Raw genomic sequence first — 19842 nt, 5'->3', positions numbered from 1 at the left:
GGAGAGGTTTAAAAAGTCCAAGAGGGCTCTGCACAGGGCACTGGACAGGCTAGATCCAGGGCCCAAATCCAACAAGGTGAGGTTTAACAAGTCCAAATCTGTGTCCTGCACTTTGGCCACAACAACCCCTGGAGCCCTACAGGCTGGGGACAGAGTGTCTGGACAGCAGCCAGGCAGAAAGGGACCTGGGGCACTGATGGACAGCAGGCTGGACATGAGGCAGCAGTGTTCCCAGGTGGGCAAGAAGGCAAATGGCTCCAGGCCTGGATCAGGAATGGTGTGGCCAGCAGGAGCAGGGCAGGCATTCTTCCCCTGTGCTCAGCACTGGTTGGGCAGCACCCCAGGTGTTGTGTCCAGTCCTGGGCCCCTAATTTAGGAAAGACGTGGAGGGGCTGGAGCGTGTCCAGAGAAGGGCAACAAGGCCAATGAAGGGGTCTGGAACACAAGTCCTGCAAGGAGTGGCTGCGGTTGTTTATCCTGGAGAAGAGGGGGCTCAGGGGAGACAAGGTGGTGTCAGGGCACACCTTGGAATTGATGATCTCCAAGGTCTTTTCCAACCTTGCTGATTCTTGGATTCTTTGGAACCCTTGGAGCAATTGCAGGATGAGCCCTGGGCCTCCTCCTCAGAAGCTCCAGCAGCCCAGGTCCCTCAGCTTCTCCTGCCAGCCCCAAAGCCCATCCTGTCAGTCCTGCAGAGCCTCTGCAGCTCCTCCTCACTGCCCAGAACAGGGAGCCCCAGAGCCAGACACAGCAGCCCAGATGTGCCCCCCTGGCCTGGGGTGCCTCTGGCAAGGGAGCAGCACCAGGCACTGCAGGAGCCTGCAGACAATTCCTGCAGCACTTACAGGATGATCCTGCTGCCCAAGGGACGTTCCCATGGTGCCAAGCCGGGAACTGCAATGGAGAGTGTGGCCAGAGAGGAAAGGGCAAACAGGGATGGGCTGTTTGCAGGGGAGGGGACAGGGCTGGGCAGTAGGAAGAAATTTGTAGCAGGAAGAGTAAAGAAAGCAAAGTTGAAGGAAAGGAAATGCTCAGGGCAGTCTGGGGGTGGCTGCCAGGCAGCCCAGGCCCTGAGCAACAGCATCTGCAATGGGACAGGAATCTCCCATCTGATGGGAACAAACTTTCTGGCTGACTGCAGAGGCCAGGACAAAGCTGAGTGGTTTCCCTGGTGTGCCTCAGCCCTTGCTGGCCCCAGGGGCTGATGGCATTTGTGCTCCCTAAGGTTCATGTCCCCACACCAACAGCATGGGGGTGCTCCCCTGCTCTGTGCAATGCAAACAGGGGCTGCTGAGCCAGTGCTGCCGTGTCTGTGCCTGCAAGGATGGGGCACCTGTGTGAGCTGGGGGAGAGGCCAGGGCTGCAGAAGGGGGATGTTGTTGGCATCTCCATGAGGATGCTCTGGGACACTGCCCTGGGCTGTCCAGAGCACTGGGGATGGATCAGCCCCTGCTCTGCTGCTCCTTCCCATCTGCCCCAGGGCCCTTGCAGAGCCCCAGCCATGCTGTTTGCCCCCAGCCTGCCCACAGCCAGCCTGGATCTGCTCACGGGGTTTTTCTGTGCTGAGCATTGGCCTGGGCATGTTCTTGAGAGAGCCTGGGCAAGGAGCCTGGAGCCCCCAGGCCCTGGCCTGAGGCGTCAGCGCTGCCCCTGCAGTGCCCATAGCCTGTCCCTGCTGCAGCCCCAGCACTGCCACCCCCAGGGCTGTGCCCGGCCCCAAGAGCACTCAGGCCCTACAGCAACACCAGGGCCACCAGGGCAGCAGGGCAGGGCCATGGCAGCAGCACTGGCAACACCAAGTGCTGCTGCTGCTGGGCACAGCTGCTGAGCCAGCACTGATCTGCCCTAGCTCTGCACACAGACATTGCTGCTGCAGCTCCAGAGAAGACAAGAAAAGGGGGCTCTCTGCAGAGAACTTTACTGGGACATCCTTTAGTTCCTTTAAAGCCATCAAGATTGCAGCCACTCTTTGACACAATCTGTGGCCAAACAGAAGATGGAGATAAACAAAATAAGAAATGGCACAAACAATGACATTTCTTTGTGGACAACATGAAATAACTAAAGCAAAGAAAAAGAACTTCCAAAATGAAACCAAAGAGAAATGTCAAAGATTACTTTTATTACAAATGATTGATTTTAACTGGCCAGCTGTTTAATGTTTCTGATACCATCCAATCATCAGTCTCCTCACTGCAGCCTTGAGCTTCTGGTTCCCCAGGTTGTAGATGAGGGTATTCAGGGCTGGAGGCACCACCGAGTACAGAACTGACAGGGCCAGATCCAGGGATGGGGACAAGATGGAGGGGGGCTTCAGGTAGGCAAGCGAAGTGGTGCTTACAAAGAGGGAGACGACAGCCAGGTGAGGGAGGCAAGTGGAAAAGGCTTTGTGCCGTCCCTGCTGAGAGGGGATCCTCAGCACAGCCCTGAAGATCTGAACATAGGAGAAACCAATGAACACAGAACAACCAAACACCACAAAGCAGTAACACCAAGAAGCCCCAGTTCCCTGAGGTGGGATGTGGAGCAGGAGAGCTTGAGGATCTGTGGGATTTCACAGAAGAACTGGCCCAGGGCATTGCCATGGCACATAGGCAGGGAAAATGTATTGGCTGTTTACAGCACTGAATAGAGAAGATCACTGGCCCAGGCAGCTGCTGCCATGTGGGCACAAGCTCTGCTGCCCAGCAGGGTCCCGTAGTGCAGGGGTTTGCAGATGGACATGTAGCGGTCGTAGCACATGATGGTCAGGAGGGAAAGTTCTGCTCCCATGAAGAAGATAAGCAGAAATACTTGGGCAGCACATCCTGTGTAGGAGATGGTCCTAGTGTCCAGAGGGAATTGTGCATGGCTTTGGGGACAGTGGTGCAGATGTATCCCAGGTAAGAGAGGGCCAGGTTGAGCAGGAAGAAGAACATGGGCATGTGCAGGTGGTGGCCGCAGGCTACGGCGCTGATGATGAGGCCATTGCCCAGGAGGGCAGCCACGGAGATGCCCAGCAAGAGGCAGAAGTGTAGGAGGTGCAGCTGCCACGTGTCTGCCAATGCCAGCAGGAGGAAGTGCCTGATGGAGCTGCTGTTGGACATTTGTGCTGCCTTGGCATGGGGATCTGTAAAAAAATCAATCATAGAATAGTTGGGTTTGGAGAGGACTTTAAATATCCCAGCACAGCCTGGGGGCACTTTCCCCTCACTGCCTTCCCAGTTCTCTGCTGCCTGGAGCTGTCCCTGCCAGCAGCTGCTTCCCTGTGCCCAGGTCTGGGCCCTGCCAGTGCTGCCAGAGCCCAGCCCAGCCCTGGGGGTTTAGCTCTGCCCTGCAGAGCCCTCCCAGCTCAGGCACTGCCCAGGGACAGCTCTGGCTCTGCAGGCTCTGATGGCAAAGTGAGAGCAACCCGGAGGAGGCGGAAAAAGCGACACTGATGCTGCCTCTAAGGGACCTTGTTCTGATATCTGTCTTTGCTGGCTTTATTCATATCTGAGAGAATTTTTTTTTCCACCTGAACTGAGAGATTAATATCTGTGTGCAGTTTCCAATTCAGGCAAGCCAGAGCTGTAGGTGAAAAAAGTAGAAATTTCCCTTGTCTCCAGCCCCTGACTCGCTGTGCTCCCTGTATAATCTACTTGGAAATGTTCTGCAGTTAAATGCCATGCTGGGAGCAGTCCTGAACAATGCGGTATTCTCCCCACACCATGAGAACACTTCCAATCCTTACCAGCTGTCTCCTCCCACCCAAACCTTGTCCCCCAGTGCTGGGAGCAGCTGCCAGGGCTGGCTGACAGCTGTCCCTGGCAGGCAGCAGAGTCCCTGCCCCAGCACAGCGCCCTGGGCTGCAGGACCCTGCTCTGCAGGGCAGCCCTGGGCTCCCCTGGCTCTCGGTTTCCCGGCTGTTTAGGTGACCTGGAAAGGCCCGGGGTGGCCTTGGACAGCCCGCGCTTCAAAGGAGGAGAAGAGGCTTCAGATCTTTTCTCGGTCTCGGTGTTTATTAATTGTTTATCTAAAAGATTTTCTCTCGGCCTGATAGAGGTCTGCACAGCAGCCAGCCATGAGCACACTGAGAGCCCCCAGGGTAGTCACTTATCTTTATACTCGAAATTACGTATACAATATTTATCATTTTTCCCCAATACCTTTTACCCTTATTAACCAGTTCACTTTTAGTAATAACCAATCCCAAAGTGCCAACATCACCACAGAAGATGGAGGCCAAGAAGAAGAAGAAGAAGAAGAACAGGACACGCCCCAATTCCTCCATCTTACTTCTTTAGACCCCCCTGTACAGAAATCTTAAACCCTGTGTTTCACACTCTAATTAACTTATCCCTTCACCATTTACCCCAGTGAAATCCTCCCATCCTCATACAGGTGTCGTCTCCTGTGTAGGATCAAAGTCCAGCTACCAGACACTTCTGGCAACATTCCAGGACTCCTGAGCCCCCCAAGGGTGGTCTCGGTCACTCTGCACATCAGTCCTGAGGTGCTGAGATCCTACACCTGGCTGCTGTGTACAAGAGACAATCGGAGAATGTACTCACAGGGTTTGTAGGCATTGGGATTTTCCAGGTTTAGGAGATCGCTCCGGGAGCTGCAGTTGCACTGTCCTACAGCCAGAGGTTCCTGTGCCAAGGGCTGGCAGTAATACTGCCCCAGGCACTTCTCAGCACCTTCCCAGCCCTGACTGATTGAAGCTCTCTGTGCCTCTGTGCTGTGCCCAGGGTGGCTGCAGGCAGTGCCCCAGCCCTGCTGGGCTGGCAGAAGAGCTGCTCATCAAGAGAAACGTGCTTTTGAAGCTCTGCTTGGTTACCAGGAGCTGCCTCTGTGCCAGGAGCCCAGCCCAGCCCAGAAGGACAGACACAGCACAAGGACTTTAATTGAGCCTCTGGGGCTTTGTGCTCAGGCCCTGAACATCAGTCCCTGAGAGGGAGCTGAAGAAACCTCTCCAGAACTCCAAGTCAGAATCCAACTCCAAAGTTTCTTGGACTTTTAATGCGTCCCAGATAGGGACACAACTGAGAAAGTGTCCCCAGGCCCCAGGCAGAGCAGAGAACTGAAGGCAGTGATGACAGGTGAGGACAAAGAGAAGTCAAGTCTTGGTGCCCTGGGCCACAGCAGGGTCTGTGCCACCAAGGGCTGTCAGGAGGCACCTTGTCCTGAGGCCCTGGGGCCTCCTGGCACAGCCCCAGCCAGGACGGGCGCCGTCAGCCCCTTGTCCTGCCCTCAGCATCCCCCCGTAGCCCACATCCCAGTGGCCTCAAGGATCTGCTGGAAGGAGTCCCTGGGGAGCCTTGCTCAGGCATGGGGCTCCTTAATGCTCCCTGCAGGGACTGCAGGTTTTTCAAAGGACTTTGGGTTTGGCTTTTGCCTTGGAGTCTCTGAGAGGTTTTCTGCAATTATGGCATCCAATTATCTGCTGTAATTAGTCCCTGGAGAGACTTTGTCAGCAACAACACTCAGTGGGGTCATTAATACTTCAGGGTACTTCAGTTATTTCAGGGTTATTTGTTGTTTCCCTTTTGATACAGACTCTCTGAGAGGTTTATGCAATCATGGTTCCAATTATCTGCTTTAACGAGTCCCTTGAGAGCTTTGTACTGACCCTCAGTGGTGCCCATTAATGCCTTGAGATACTCAAGGTTTTTAAGGTACTTTATGGATTTAAGAATACTTTTAAGGATTTTCCTTCCCATACTGAGTCTCTGAGAGGTTTTTTTGCTATACAGGCCTCCAATTCTCTCATCCAAGGAGTCTGTGAGGATCCTGTGTTGGGTATGTTCCCCGTTTCTGTTTTAAAACAAAAATGGAACTGAAAGAATTTTGTAAGATTTTCTAGAAGGATCCAAACAAACATGGGACAAGTTACAATATAATAACAACTAAGATGATTAATAGCCCTCTTTTAGCTGGATATCATCCAGCCCTTTAGTCCCTTGGATTGGAAGTCTTTGTTTTCCACTTGAAGATTCTTGAACCTTTCATTCACTACCTGAATACTCTTTTGGATTGTCTCGCTGTGGCTGGAGAGGTTCATGCAATACATGACCTCAGAATCTACACAGCCATGCCCATGTGGCCATAGTAAAATCTCTATCGCTGTTCTGCAAGGTGGTCTGTCTGGTGGTCTCTATGTCTGAGAGTAGGCCACTCAATGCGAGGAAAGTAGCATTGGTTTACTTACTTAAGAGACACCCAAGATGGTCTAATTGTCCTAAAGCTTTAGCTGCAGCTACCCAAGGTAGTCCAAAGTGGGGGTGCTACCATCCGATACCTGGATTAAAGCTTCCAAAGCCATCTCTTTGATATCATCCCATACTTCTCAGGGATACCTGCTGCTTGATCATCTGGTAGGCTCTGTTGTCCTTCTCCAGCTAGATGGTTGATTGTCAATTTCGCCCTTACCTCATTATTAGCATAGTCTGCTATTAATTGATATTGTAAACACTTCCATCCCCCTTCGCACCTAAAGAGGGTGTATTCTCTAGGTGACAACAATATGGTCATAATATATTTTAAATCATAGGGAGTTAAGATGTGCTGTAAACATGACCCTCATTAGGCCATTAAAACAAGGTAAGTCCTTCCTGTGGTCTTTAGCTGCTCTACATAAATCCTTAATTTCCCTGTGAACCAATGGCTGATACCTGTGATTTTTCCCCCTTCTTTCATAACATACCAGGGTAATGAGGGGTTTTGAAAGTATTTGCCAGTCTCCTTCCTTATGTGGAGGCATGGCCCAAAGTGGAGAGGATGATTGACAGTTGGGGCATGACCCACAGTTTTTGGGGTCGAGTCTGGAGGTTTGTTCAGTTCAGGAGAGAAGGTTGTGGTAGCAGGAAGTGGAGGAGCCAAGACCGAAGGAGGATGCTCAGGCTCCTAAGCCACGTTCAGGCTCCTTCTATCTTGACTCTCCAGGGCATGATGCTCTACGACAGCCTGGCCATCGCCATCTTGGACCATCGTGGAAGGTCTGAGAAAGGGAGGTTTGAAGGGGGGTCCCCAGTTAGAAGTGACCAACAGATAGAGTTTTCAACACACTGCTTGCTGGTGAAGGGTCTCAAGAATGGTATGGAAAATGGGAAGCATGTGGGGTGCAGTGGGGTCCCTTTTGATCAAATGGCTGTACAGTTTAACTCCCACTGAGTCTCAAAATTCAGTGGTATGGATTTCGTCAGCAGAGGCATCTGGAAAATTTTTAATGATACACCTCATGATTGATTTTAATTCATTCTTTGAAAATAATATGTCATGATCAGTGAGAATGAAAGCATCCATATACACTCCTTTCTACATTAGACATCCGGCTGCCCATTTTTCTCTGTCTCTGCCTTATGGGGAAGAGCCACTGGAACATCCCAAATTAATAATGGGACTTTGGTCCATAATGTAAAAACATAGTGGCAAAATGGGCAATAAATGTCTTGCATTTCCCCAAACCCACCTGCAATCCTATGCAGGTGAAACCGTCGTTGTTGGTGCAGATCCTGGGCAAGGTCCCTTGAAGCAACGATGAATCCACCGGGCCCTGCACAATCCAAAATCCTAGGGAGCGCTGGCCTATCCATCAGCTAACCCCAGTTGATGTGACTGACACAGGGAGCCCTGAATGTCAGGGTTACTTTTCGGGTGCCAAATGTCACAATGAGGGTGGGTGCCTCTCTGGTTCCCTGACTTCAGGGTGAGGGTGGTAAAAATGAAAAGGAGTGGTTTCGATAGAGTTGCCCAAAAAGAACTTTAATAACAGGGTGAAAAACAATAAACATGGAGAAGTCGAGCACAGTACGAGGGGCAGGATCTTAATACCTGAGACAATGGGGAAGCAACAACATAGACATTGGGACTAGAAAACTAGAACAAAAACCATATAGAAGAAACAAGTAACCAATAAACAAATAGGGGAATAGAACTTGGACAACTTAGCATAACAACACTAAAGACTTATGGGGGAACACTCAAGCTCACCCTAAATTAAACTAATGATTCTTAGATAGAACATCACTCCCAGTTCTTCTGGGGTAAAATATGACTCACTCTGCGTTACAGCCAGGCTAACTCATACATTGCTGATTTGCACTGGCCCCTTGGGACCATGCGGCACAGCAGAGACACAATGATGTCCTTGGTTCCATGAAGCTCTACAGTGTCACAATTGTCCCTTGGATCCATGGTGCTCTGCAGTGTCACAATGGCCCCTCCATTTCACAAGGCTCCCAGATGTCACATTGGTCTCCATAGGAAGGGAACCATGGAGCCGCCATGTTTCAGGAGCTGATGAATGGTGGCCACCTATAGGTGGCCATTGAATCTTAGTATGTATTGTATAGGTGGCTTTTGAGCCATAGTAAAATATATGTATTGCATAAGTGGCCTTGCCCCGATCCTAGTTGTTCTAAATGGGCTTCAGCTGTGATGTCCTTAATTGGGTGGCAGCTGTGGCTAATGAAGATAACTGGGATAAAAGGGGGTGGGTTGGACAGTCAGGGAGAGCTTTGGGGGAGCTCTGATGAAGAAGCTGGAACAACACTGCTGTGAAGAGCTTCTTGTGAGAAAACCACCCAGAAGGTGTGGGACTCTAGAAACATGATAATAATGCCACCAGAGGTCAAGCCAAGCCTGACCTGTCTGTCCTGGCAGGTTTGCCAGGAGTAACCCTTGGATATCCAAATTTATGAATGTGGAATCCTAATTTCAGACATAGTGCCTGGAGAAGTGTCGGTTTCTCGGCTGTTTTAATGACCTGGAAAGGCCCGGGGTGGCCTTGGGCAGCCCGCGCTCCAAAGGACGAGAAGAGGCTTCAGGTTTTTTCTCGGTCTTCAGTGTTTATTAGTTGTTTATCTAAAAGATTTTCTCTCGGCCCGACAGAGGTCTGCACAGCAAGCCAGCCATGAGCACACTGAGCGCCCCCGGGACGGTCACTTATCTTTATACTCAAAACTACGTATACAATATTTACCTATTTCCCCCAATACCTTTCACCCTTATTGACCAGTACACCTTTAGTAATAACCAATCCCAAAGTGCCAACATCACCACAGAAGATGGAGGCCAAGAAGAAGAAGAAGAAGAAGGACAGGACATGCCCCAATTCCTCCATCTTACTTCTTTAGACCCCCCTGTACAGAAATCTTAAACCCTGTGTTTCACACTCTAATTAACTTATCCCTTCACCATTTACCCCAGTGAAATCCTCCCATCCTCATACAGGTGTCGTCTCCTGTGTAGGATCAAAGTCCAGCCACCAGACACTTCTGGCAACATTCCAGGACCTCCGAGCCCCCCAAGGGTGGTCTCGGTCACTCTGCACATCAGTCCTGAGGTGCTGAGATCCCACAGAGAAGGATTTTTTTTTTCCATAGAAAGAAAAGCACACAGCCCTTCCCAGTGTTTGGAAAACAGGTGAGTTCTGGCACTCAAGATTTAAAGACCAGCCAGACCTGTCTGTCCTGGCAGCTTTTGTATGGTAGCAATCCCTGGATACACAGAAATTTGGAGGTGGAATCCAAATTTTGGCCATGGATGCCTATAAAAAATGGACAGTTATTTTCTATGCAAAGGAAAGCCCAGAGTACCAGTGTTTCAGGGACAGATGCGAGTGGCCTTCCACATTCCAAAGTCAGCCAGACCTGTTAGGTGACCCCTGGGAGACCAAGGCAGCGACATCTATTTCATGTTCCCTTGGTTCCACAGGGCCCTGCAGTGTCACAATGGCTCCTTGCTTCCATGAAGCCTTTCAGTGCCACAATGATTCCCTTGCTTCCATGATGCCCTCAGGTGTCATAATGGCCCCATGATAACACAAGTTCTTAAGGATCTTAATGGTCTCCAGGGTTCCACAAGGCCCCACAATGTCATAATGGTCTGTTGGTTCCATAAAGTCCCGCTGTGTCATCATGGTCCCTTGGTTCCATTGGGGCCAGTAGTTCAACAGTTCCCTTGGTTCGACAAGTTCCCATAGTGTCACAATGGCCCCTTCCTTCCACAAGGCCCTGCAGGGCCACAATGTTCCTTTGGTTCCATGGGGCCCCACAGTGTCACAGTGGTCTCCAGGATTCCATGAGGCCTTGCAATGCCACAATGCTCTCCATGGATCCACGGTGCCCTGCAGGATCACAACAGCCCTTTGGCACCATGAGGCTCTGAAATGCAGCAATGGTCTCTTGGTTTCACGAAGTCCTGCTGCTTCACACTGACCTCTTGGGACAGTGCGGCTCAACTGGGCCACATGGTCTTGGTTCCAAGAGAACAGAAAGATGTCCTTGGATCCATGAGGCCCCGAAGTGTCACAGTGGCCCCTTGGATCCATGATACCCTGCAGAGTCACAATGTTCCCCTTGGTCCACAAGTTCCTACAGTGTAACAGGTTCCACAAGGGCCTGCAGTGCTACCATGGTGATTGGTTCCACAATGCCCCGCAGTGTCACAATGGTCTCCATAGGAAGGAAACAAGTGAAACAAGTGAGCCGCAGTGGTGCAGGGGCAGATGAGAGGCAGTCACCAGAGGCCAAGTCTAGCCAGACTTGACTATATGGGCAGATTTTGTCTGGGAGTAACCCTTGGATATAGAGAATTTTAGATGCAGAATCCAAATTTTGGCCATGGGTGCCTTGCCAAGAAAGACAGTTCTTTCCCATAGGAAGGAAGGAAAGCCCGGAGCCCCAGTGCTTTACAACCAGATGGGAAGTGGCCCTTGACATGTCAGATTCAGTGGGACCTGACAGCCCCCAGGAGTCCAAACTAGGCAGACCTGTTCCATGTTCCATTGATTTCATGGGTCCCCACATTGACACAGTGTTCCCTGATTCCATGAGATCTTGCAATGTCACAATGGCTTCTTGGTTTCATGAGCCCCAACAGAGTCACAAGGGTCCTTTGTCTTCATGCGGCCCCTCCATGTCACAATGGCTCCTTTTTTATATGGGCCCCACTGTTTAATCATTGACCCTTGCTTCTATAGGGCCCCTGAGTTGCACAATGGTCTCCTTGATTCCATATGAGCTTCCATACTCACACCCTAGTCTCCTTGGACCTCCATTGTCATGACTGACACTTGATTCCATCAGTTTCTGTAGTGTCACCGTGGTCCCTGTCAGAGGCTGGATGAGATCAATGTCCCGAGACACCTTGGGATGCTCGGAATGCCCTTGTGGGGCCGGGGCCAGGTCCAGGTCAGGCCTTGGTTTGTGGTGGAACAGAGCCCCTGGCCTGGCAGAGCTGTGAATCACACAGCAGGGGCTATCCTGTCCCACCTCTGATTGGCCCAGCTCTCAATCAATCACACACTAGCAGCTGGTGCCTACCCTGGCTCTCATTGGACAAGGAACTGGCAGTTCCACCCCAGGGGTGGGCCCATGAAAGCCCAGGGTGTTAAAAGCCGGAGCACGAGGCCAGCCCAGGGTCTGGGTCCTGCCTTCCCCTGGGGTTCCTTTGTTATTGAGGCTGGAACCTGTGCAGTTGTTACCTATGTGCGTGTCTTTCTATAGATCTTCTGGCTTTCTGTTGTTCTCTATTTCTTCTCCTTCTAATCCTATTTACCTGGAACATTTTTGGGTAACTTAACATCTTAAGGGTAAAGGTTTTTAGATTAATGGTCTAAGTTAATGAAGTTAATGCTTTGATAAGAGTTTTTTGTTGAAGTGGATGTTGTATTAAATGCTTTGCCCAAGTTCCCTGATTGTCTATCTTTTGCAAGTAAAATTTGGTGTAATTTTGACCTCTTAGCTCAGGTGGTCAGAGCATGGTGCTGGTATCACTCAGGCTGTGGGTTCAATCCCTGTGCGGGCCATTCACTTAAGAGATGGACTTGATGATGCTTGTGGGTCCCTTGCTACCAAGAATATTCTTTAACATCTGTCTGTGTTGAGAATATCTGGTTGATGTTTCTCCAGTGCACCAAACTCAAGGAAAGGAAGCTTTGGTTACCCCCAGCATTTCAGTGTTCTGGGGTGTTCCAGTCCTGCAGGCTCACAATTGCCTCTTGTTTTCATGAGGCCCCACAGTATCCCACTGGCTCCTTGGTTTCATGAGGATCTGCAGTGTCACACAGGTTTATGGCATTTGTCCTTGCTGCTTCACATCCCACTGCCCCACAAACAGCCCCAAGCCACCCGTGAGGGACAGGCCCTGCTGTCCCAGTCTGGGCTCAGGGCTTGGCCTTTCTGCTTCCCCCAACCAGCCCAGGCCTTGCTCAGCATTGCAGTTCCCTGCTCAGAGCCTTTGCCTGCCTGCAATCCTGCTCTTAAGGATCTGCTCTCAGCAGTCCCTGGGGAGCCTTTGTCACTCCCTGCCCTCAGTGGGGCCCAGTGATGCTCCAAGGGACTTGGAGATTTGCTTCTGACTCCTTAAGCCACTTCTTCAGCCTTCTCTCAATGCCTGAGGGTGCTGGACTCAGCCCCAAATCCGCTGTGGGAATCAATAAAATAGAGAAAGCCCTCGGGGGCTCTTTCCCTTCCTTCAGTGGTTTTCAAGTCTCCAGGGCTTGTGCAGCTGATTGGAGTCAGTTTGTTGTTCTGTTAAGGAGGAAGATTTCAAAATACACCTCATGACATTTTTTTTTTTTAACAAGTGAGTATTTTTTTTATTTTCCAGATCAAAGAAGAGCTCATAAAAGCATTTCCCATGTGATCTTGATGCTGAATATCTCCTTAGGAGGTCTGTGCACAGAGAAGAATGAGCCCCTTGAGGGCTAACCCTGTTTGGACAAACTGCTCCTCACCCCAAACCTCACCATGTCTGACATGGCCCACCTGGCACGGACATCCCTGTGCCCTGCAGCAGAACCTTGTCCCCTGAGCTCTGCAGCTCCATGTCCCAGCCCCTTGTACCATGTCCCACCTGCTCTCCTCAGGGCTCTGCCTGCACACAGGCCCAGGAGAAGTTTTCCTGTTGGGAAGGAAAGAATAGAAAAGCCTGTGCAGGTTTCTTGAATGAACCCAACTCAAAAACCACCTGCTCAGCCCAAGCTGCCCTGAATGGGAAAGCCTTTCTCCAAGGAATAGCAGAAATGATCTCTGGAATCTCTGTGAGCAGAAATGATCTCTGGAAGCAGAATTCTCTGAGTCTTGCAGCTGTATTCTCTGTCCTTGCCCTTTCCCTGGATCTCTTTTGCAGATGGAAACTGCTGGTGCCATCCTCACCTTTAACCTCTCTCTTGAATGCAAACAGATCTTCCCAGGTGTGTTCAGCAGGATTTACTCAATGTTTGTACAAAACTTTTGTGTTCCTCATGAACAAAGGGGCCATTTTTGCACTAAGGGGGTGATGTGGAAACAAGGAGCCAATTGTGACCCTGGGGTGACATGGAACCAAGGGGCCATGGTGACACAGCAGGGCCACGTGGATCCAGTGACACTGTGGATCCAAGGAGTCCATGGAGACACCTCCAGAACCTCATGGAACCAAGGAGTCCATGGTGACCCAGTGGGGCTGCATGGAGCCAATGGTCCATGGTGACACTGCCCATCGAAGGAGTTCATTGTGACATTGCAGAAGCTCATGGAGCAAGGGAGGCCATTGTGACACTGAAGAACTTCATGGCACCAAATATCCATGGTGACACAGCAGGGCATCATGGGAACCAAGGAACTGCTGTTGGCAGTAGGGAAACTCATGGACCCAGGGGCTGTTGTGGCACTGCAGAGCCAGCAGAGCTGCTGGACCTTGTCCCCTGGCCCTGCACAGGTCCTTGGGAGGCACGGCAGGAGCAGCACTCTGGAAGCCTCAGGAATGCCCTTCTGGGATCCATGGCACACACTCCCAGCGGCTGGGATTCCAGTTCCCAGACAGGAAAAGATGTTCCTGTCTCTGAAGGCAAAGCTCCTAAGAAGGAGCCAAAAGCCAAGTGGAGCAAGATCTTAGAGTGACATTTCACTGCCAGCCTTCATAACTTCACCCATGGTTGTTGTAGCTCCTGGATTGGGAATTAAATCAGGGCAAGGTCTTTGGTGGGAGCTGCCCTGGGTCAAGGGACACACTGAGAGAGAAGCAGATCAGGCAAAGAAAGGCAGGAGAGAAGAAAGGAGGACACAAACCCAATCAGCTTAGAAGGTGGCACTCTGAAAAACAGAACTGGAACTGATGGAAAATGAATGGGACAGAAACCAATAGTTCTGAAAGTTTTAGTTACTATCAAAATACATCCCACACACGCAGCCCCCCACAATCCCAATCCCACACCATCAAATTTGGATCCCACTTCTCCCAGTCTGTATCCAATCCCATCTCACCCTGGAGGCTGTGAAATTGAGTAATTTGAGCATGGAACTGAGTTTTTTTGAGGTCAGAACAAGGCAATTTGTAATGGGATTGAGCCCCTTGGGGGTAAGATTGAGGTGTTTTCAGTGGGACTGAGTCATTTTGAGGTGACAGATCAATCCATCTGTAGTTATGTAGTGCAAAGATATGGAGAACACTTCCTGAAGTCCCCCAAGACCCCACAAATCTTCCAGAATATGTCTCAAAAACCATAAATTCCTGCTCAAGTAACTGTGAACTGATGGAACTTTCAAGATCTTTGATATATCTCTTTGTTTTTAGTCCTTTTTTTAGGTGTTTTTAAGTGATAAGGAAAAATCAAGAGGAAACTGGGGCAAAACCTAAAGGATAACCAGCCTTGTGTCCTCCCAGCAGAGATCACTGAATGTAGGTCACCAGGGCTCTGCCCAACGTGGATCCTCCTATGGGGGATGGAGCTGGAGCAGGGCACAGAGCTCTTCCTGCAATTGGGGCCTTTGCAGGGCTTCCCTTACTGGTGATTCCATTGGTGTCTGGTCAAGTGAGAGCTCATGGACAAACTCTTTCCACACTGGGGACACTCGTAGGGCCTCTCCCAAGTGTGGATGTGCCGGTGGATGGTGAGGTGAGACTTGTGCTAGAAGCCCTTCCCACAGCTGGGGCATTGAAAGGGCCTCTCATCGGTGTGAATCTGCTGGTAGAGGAGGAGATTGGAGCTGGTCTGAAACCTCTTCTGACACTTGGGGTGCTCATAGGGCCTCTCCCCAGTGTGGATGTGTTGGTGGGTCACAAGGTTGGATCTGCAGCTGAAGCCCTTCCCACATTCCCCACACTTGTAGGGCCATTCACCAGTGTGGATCATCTGGTGGCTGATCAGGTATAAGCTCTTCCTGAAGCTCTTCCCACACTCCAAGCACTTGTAGGGCTTCTCTTCCACAAGGTTCTGCCATGGAGATTTGTCCTCCCTGGTTTCCAACCTCAGGTCCTTGTCTGGGGGAGGAAGGACAAGGAGAGGATGGGATTTCCCTCCATGCCAGAGGGAAGGGGAAGAAGATCCCCCCAGTGCATCCCCAGAAGGACGGGGTTGGCAGCAGTGTTGTCCTACAGCCAGAGGCCATGCTGGGCTGGGAGATGGAGAGGAGAGAGGGGGAAAGGGGCACTGACTTCCTCCTCACCTACCTGAGTTTCCCAGGGCATTGTGTCAGTTTGAAAAGACAGGCGTCCACTAAAGAAGGCACGAGCCTCCCTTGAAATGGAAACTGGAAAAACCTTCTCCTCCAAATTATTATAATTTTGAAATTAAGGTGCTCTCAGGAAAAGATATGAGAATTGGAATAACAGTTCTTAACTACGAAAATTAAAAATAAAAAATTAAAAGTGCAATAGTACAAAAAAACCCGCTGGCAGGGTCAAAATATTACCTGACACCCTGTGGGTCAGGGTGTTGGTAGAAGTACCATAAAGTGTGGCTGCAGTACTCCTTGATTGAAAGATGTGCTTTTGTTTGAGCAATGATTTTCTGGAAGGGTGTAGTCTTCCTCTGAAGGTCCAGTGGTGGTGTAGATGGGCCTGATCTTCCTCTGGGAATCCAGCGGAGAAGAAAGCTGCTCCTCTGGGAATCCAGTAGGAAAAGAGTCACTGTGGTGTTCGAAATCTCAGATTATATCCAGGAGGAATGCTTGGCTCCTCACTGTAGGTGGAGCTTCTCGCAGTGGGATAATGTAATTTTATCAGTCATGCAATGAGACTCAATGGCCCATTAACAGAAGATATTGCCCTGGTGGGAGGATTAGTTGTTGAAGAGACAATGTAAACTGCCCAATTAACAGATGACAACTGCTCCACAGATAGGAATAGAATACACACACCCAATTCCAACCTAAGGCAGTGGCTCAAGGGTTGGTGTCATGGACAGAATTTTGCATTCTTTGATCACGAGGCAACTTTTATAGCGCCTGGCCTGCTGGAACCAGATGGGCTCCATCTCTCAGTTAAGGATGGAAGCTTTTTAGCTCATGAACTGGCAGAACTTGAGAGAACTTTAAACTAGGTTTGAAGGGGGAAGGGGATGCAGCTGGGCTGTCTGGAAGCAGGCCCAATAGTGGTAAGCCTGAGTTAGGAGTGAAATCAGCCCAGCTGGGGTGGATGTATACCAGTGTATGCAGCATGGGTAACAAACAAGAAGAGCTGGGAAGCCATGGTCCAACAGCAGAGCTGTGATGTAATTGCCATCAGGGAAATGTGGTGGGATGACTCACATGGATGGAGCACTGCACTGGATGGCTACAAGCTCTTCAGGAGAGACAGGAAAGGGAGAAGAGGTGGAAGGGTGGCCCTTTATATCAGAGAGGCTTTGGACACCACAGGTATTGAAACTAACGATGATGAAGCTGAATACCTATGGGTGACAATTAGAGGGAAGGCCAACAAGGCTGACATCCTACTGGGAGTCTGTTATTGTCCACCCAATCAGGAAGAAGAGCTGGACAACTCATTCTATAAACAGCTAGAGAATGTTTCTGGATCATCAGCCCTTGTTCTTGTAGGCAATTTCAACCTGCTAGACATCTGCTGGGAGCTCAATACAGCTGAAAAAAGGCAGTCCAGGAAATTTTTAGAGGGTTTGGAGAACAAGGTTTTTGTCACAGCTGATGGGTAAGCCCAGCAGGGGAGGGACTGTGTTAGATCTGTTGTTTGCAAGCAGAGATGGTCTGGAGGGAGATGTGATGGTTGGAGGTCGCTTGGGGAACAGTGATAATGAAATTATAGAGTTCCCAAAATTTGTTAAAATCAGGATGAACATCAATAAGACTTTTACATTGGACTTCCATAGGGCAGACTTTGGTCTATTCAGGACACTTATTCAGAGAGTTCCTTGGGAAGCGGCCCTTAAAAACAAAGGAGTTCAGGAAGGGTGGGCATGCTTCAAAACAGAGAGCTTGAGGGCACAGGAACAGACTCTCCCTGTGTGCCAAAAGACGAGTCGATGAGGTAAATGCCCAGCCTGGATGGGTAAGAAGATTTTGGAGGAACTTAAGAATAAAAAGAGGAGGTATCCTCTTTGGAAGGAGGGTCAGGTCCCGCAGGTAGTGTTTAAGGGGGCCACTAGAGCATGTAGAAAAAAAACAAAACTAGAGAGCTCAGTACTTGAAATTGCTACTTTTATAAATGTTTTAAGTTGAAAGATGTAGCTGGTGTAGCATTGTGTGTTTTATATGGGTTTATTGTAAAGTTGGTTATTTTTATAAGTTTAAATTTTGGTTTGACCCTTGGTTCCCCCCACGTTCTCCCTCCTCATGGTTTGTTCCTTCCACCAGTTACCTGTCAATCATTATACCAACCCCCTTTCCTTTCTAGAAATTTCTATGTCAATCTTCCTGTACCTAATGTATGATTTGTCCGCTGAGCCTTTTCCCTCCCTTGGGCCCTTCCTACTGGTTCTGTGTGTCCCTTGTTCCATCCCTGGGCTTTGTTCATTGGTCCCTCGTGTCCCCGTCTGTTACACCTTTGCCCTTTATAAGTGCCTCCCTAATGGTTTTTACTTGACACCATCACTGGCCCCGCCTGGGTCAAAGAAAGCACCTTGGCTTCCACACACATGTCCACTCCTTCCTTCCTTTGCCTCAGCACTTCGCAAGTCCTGCTCTCGTCTGCATCACCACACAGCAGATGGAGCCACTACTCAGGGGTTCTCGCCGAGAACCTGGGAGTGGCAGAATTCGCAGTCTCCACCGGTTACTCCAGGAGTGGCTAGCCGGACCTGTCAGCTCCAGTGGCCGAGGAAGTGAGACTGCAGCTGGGGTTGTATTCTATTCCTATCTCTTAGAGGTGGGGCAGTTATGTTGTCTTAATTGGGCAGTTTTCTTTATCTCTTCTACAAACCAATCCTCCCTCTGGGGAGGTATCTTCTGTTAATGGGCCATGAGTGTCACTGCATGACTGATCAAAATTTACATCATCCCATTGTGAGATGCTCCACCCAGAGGGAGGAGCCAAGCATTCCTACCTGAATATAATCTGAGATTTTGGGACACCAGTACAATCTTTCCAATGGATTCCCAGAGAAACTGCGTTTTCCGCAGCAGATTCCCAGAGAAGCAGTTTTCTTCTCCACTGGATTCCCAGAGAAAAATCAGGCCCATCTACACCAACACTGGACCTTCAGAGGAAAACTACACCCTTTTACAGGATCCCTGCTCCAACAGAACCACATCTGTCAGTGCAGGAGCAGTGCAGCCACCATTCAATGGGACCGCTACCAACACCCTGACCAGCAGGAATTCTGACTCTGTCAGTAGGTTGGGGTTTTTTTGTTTGTTTGTACTATTACATTTGTATTTTTAGTTTTCCTAGTAAAGAACTGTTATTCCTATTACAATTTTTTTGACTAAGAGCCTCTTAATTTAAAAATTATTGTAATTATGAGGTGGGCGGGTTTACATTTTCCATTTCAAGGGAGGCTCCTGACTTCCGTAGTGAACACCTGTCTTTTCAAACCAAGATATTAACCTTTAGGGTTATGGAAAAAACTGAAAATATATACCCCACACTCAGTTAGAAGTATCCTAAGCCAAAAGGCTGAAAATAGCTCACTGATTTCTGTATGTTAAATTATGAAGTGATCCTAACACATAATGATTTAGAGCTAATAGTGAGTAACAAACTCAACTCTGCCCAGTTTTTGTATGGAGAACCAAGTGAGGAACTAATACATAATTGCCTAGAGGTTATAAACTATCAAACTAGAGTAAGAGAGGACCTAACAGATCAACCACTCCAAGGAGGGAAATGATTGTGCATCAATGGATCTGCACCGGTAATAAAGGGGCACAGGGTATCAGGGTACACTATAGTGCATGAAGGGTTGGTAGCCATTTAAAAGAGAAAGTTACCTTCCAACTGGTGAGCCCAAGCGTGTGAGCTATATGCCCTAAAGGGAACTCTGGAAATATTAGCACAGAAAAGATACAGACTGAAAATACGCTTTTGGCATTGTGCATATCTTTGGAAAATTTTGGGAAGAGAGGGGGCTATTAAATTCAAAGGGAAAGGGACTGATTAAAGTGTTAGAAACCTGACAATTACCAGGGAAGTAGCAGTGGTATATGTTAAAGGACATAAAAAGAGGGCAACTCAGGACACGTGAGGGAACAATTTAGCTGATTTAGAAGCTTAAAATGCAACTGAATCAGACATAGAAAAACTAATATTAGTATTAACCCCCATGAGAAAAATGCAAAAAATCCCTATATTCAGTGGGACAAAAAAGGAAGAACTCCTTAAAATAGGAGCCAAGAAAGATAACAAAGGGAAGTGGAGATGAGCAGATGGGAGGCAAAAGTTGAATAAACCCCCTTGCCAAGAAAATGCTAGAAGGCATACATGGAACAGCACACTGGGGTACACAAGTGCTAAGTGATCAATTTCTAAGGGATTGGAGTTGCATAGAAATTCTCAGAATAGCTAAGCAGATAACTGAATGGTGTGTGATATGTCAACAAGTGAATAAGAAAATCATGAGGAAAACACCCAGGGGAGGGTGAGAACTAGCCTTAAGGCCCTTCCAAAACATCCAAGTAGACTTTACTGAGCTTCCCCAGGTACAACAGTGGAAGTTTTTTC

The sequence above is a fragment of the Melospiza georgiana genome, chromosome 32, assembly GCF_028018845.1.
Source record: "Melospiza georgiana isolate bMelGeo1 chromosome 32, bMelGeo1.pri, whole genome shotgun sequence".
NCBI lineage: Eukaryota > Metazoa > Chordata > Aves > Passeriformes > Passerellidae > Melospiza > Melospiza georgiana.
Note: the sequence above shows the minus strand (reverse complement) of the source record.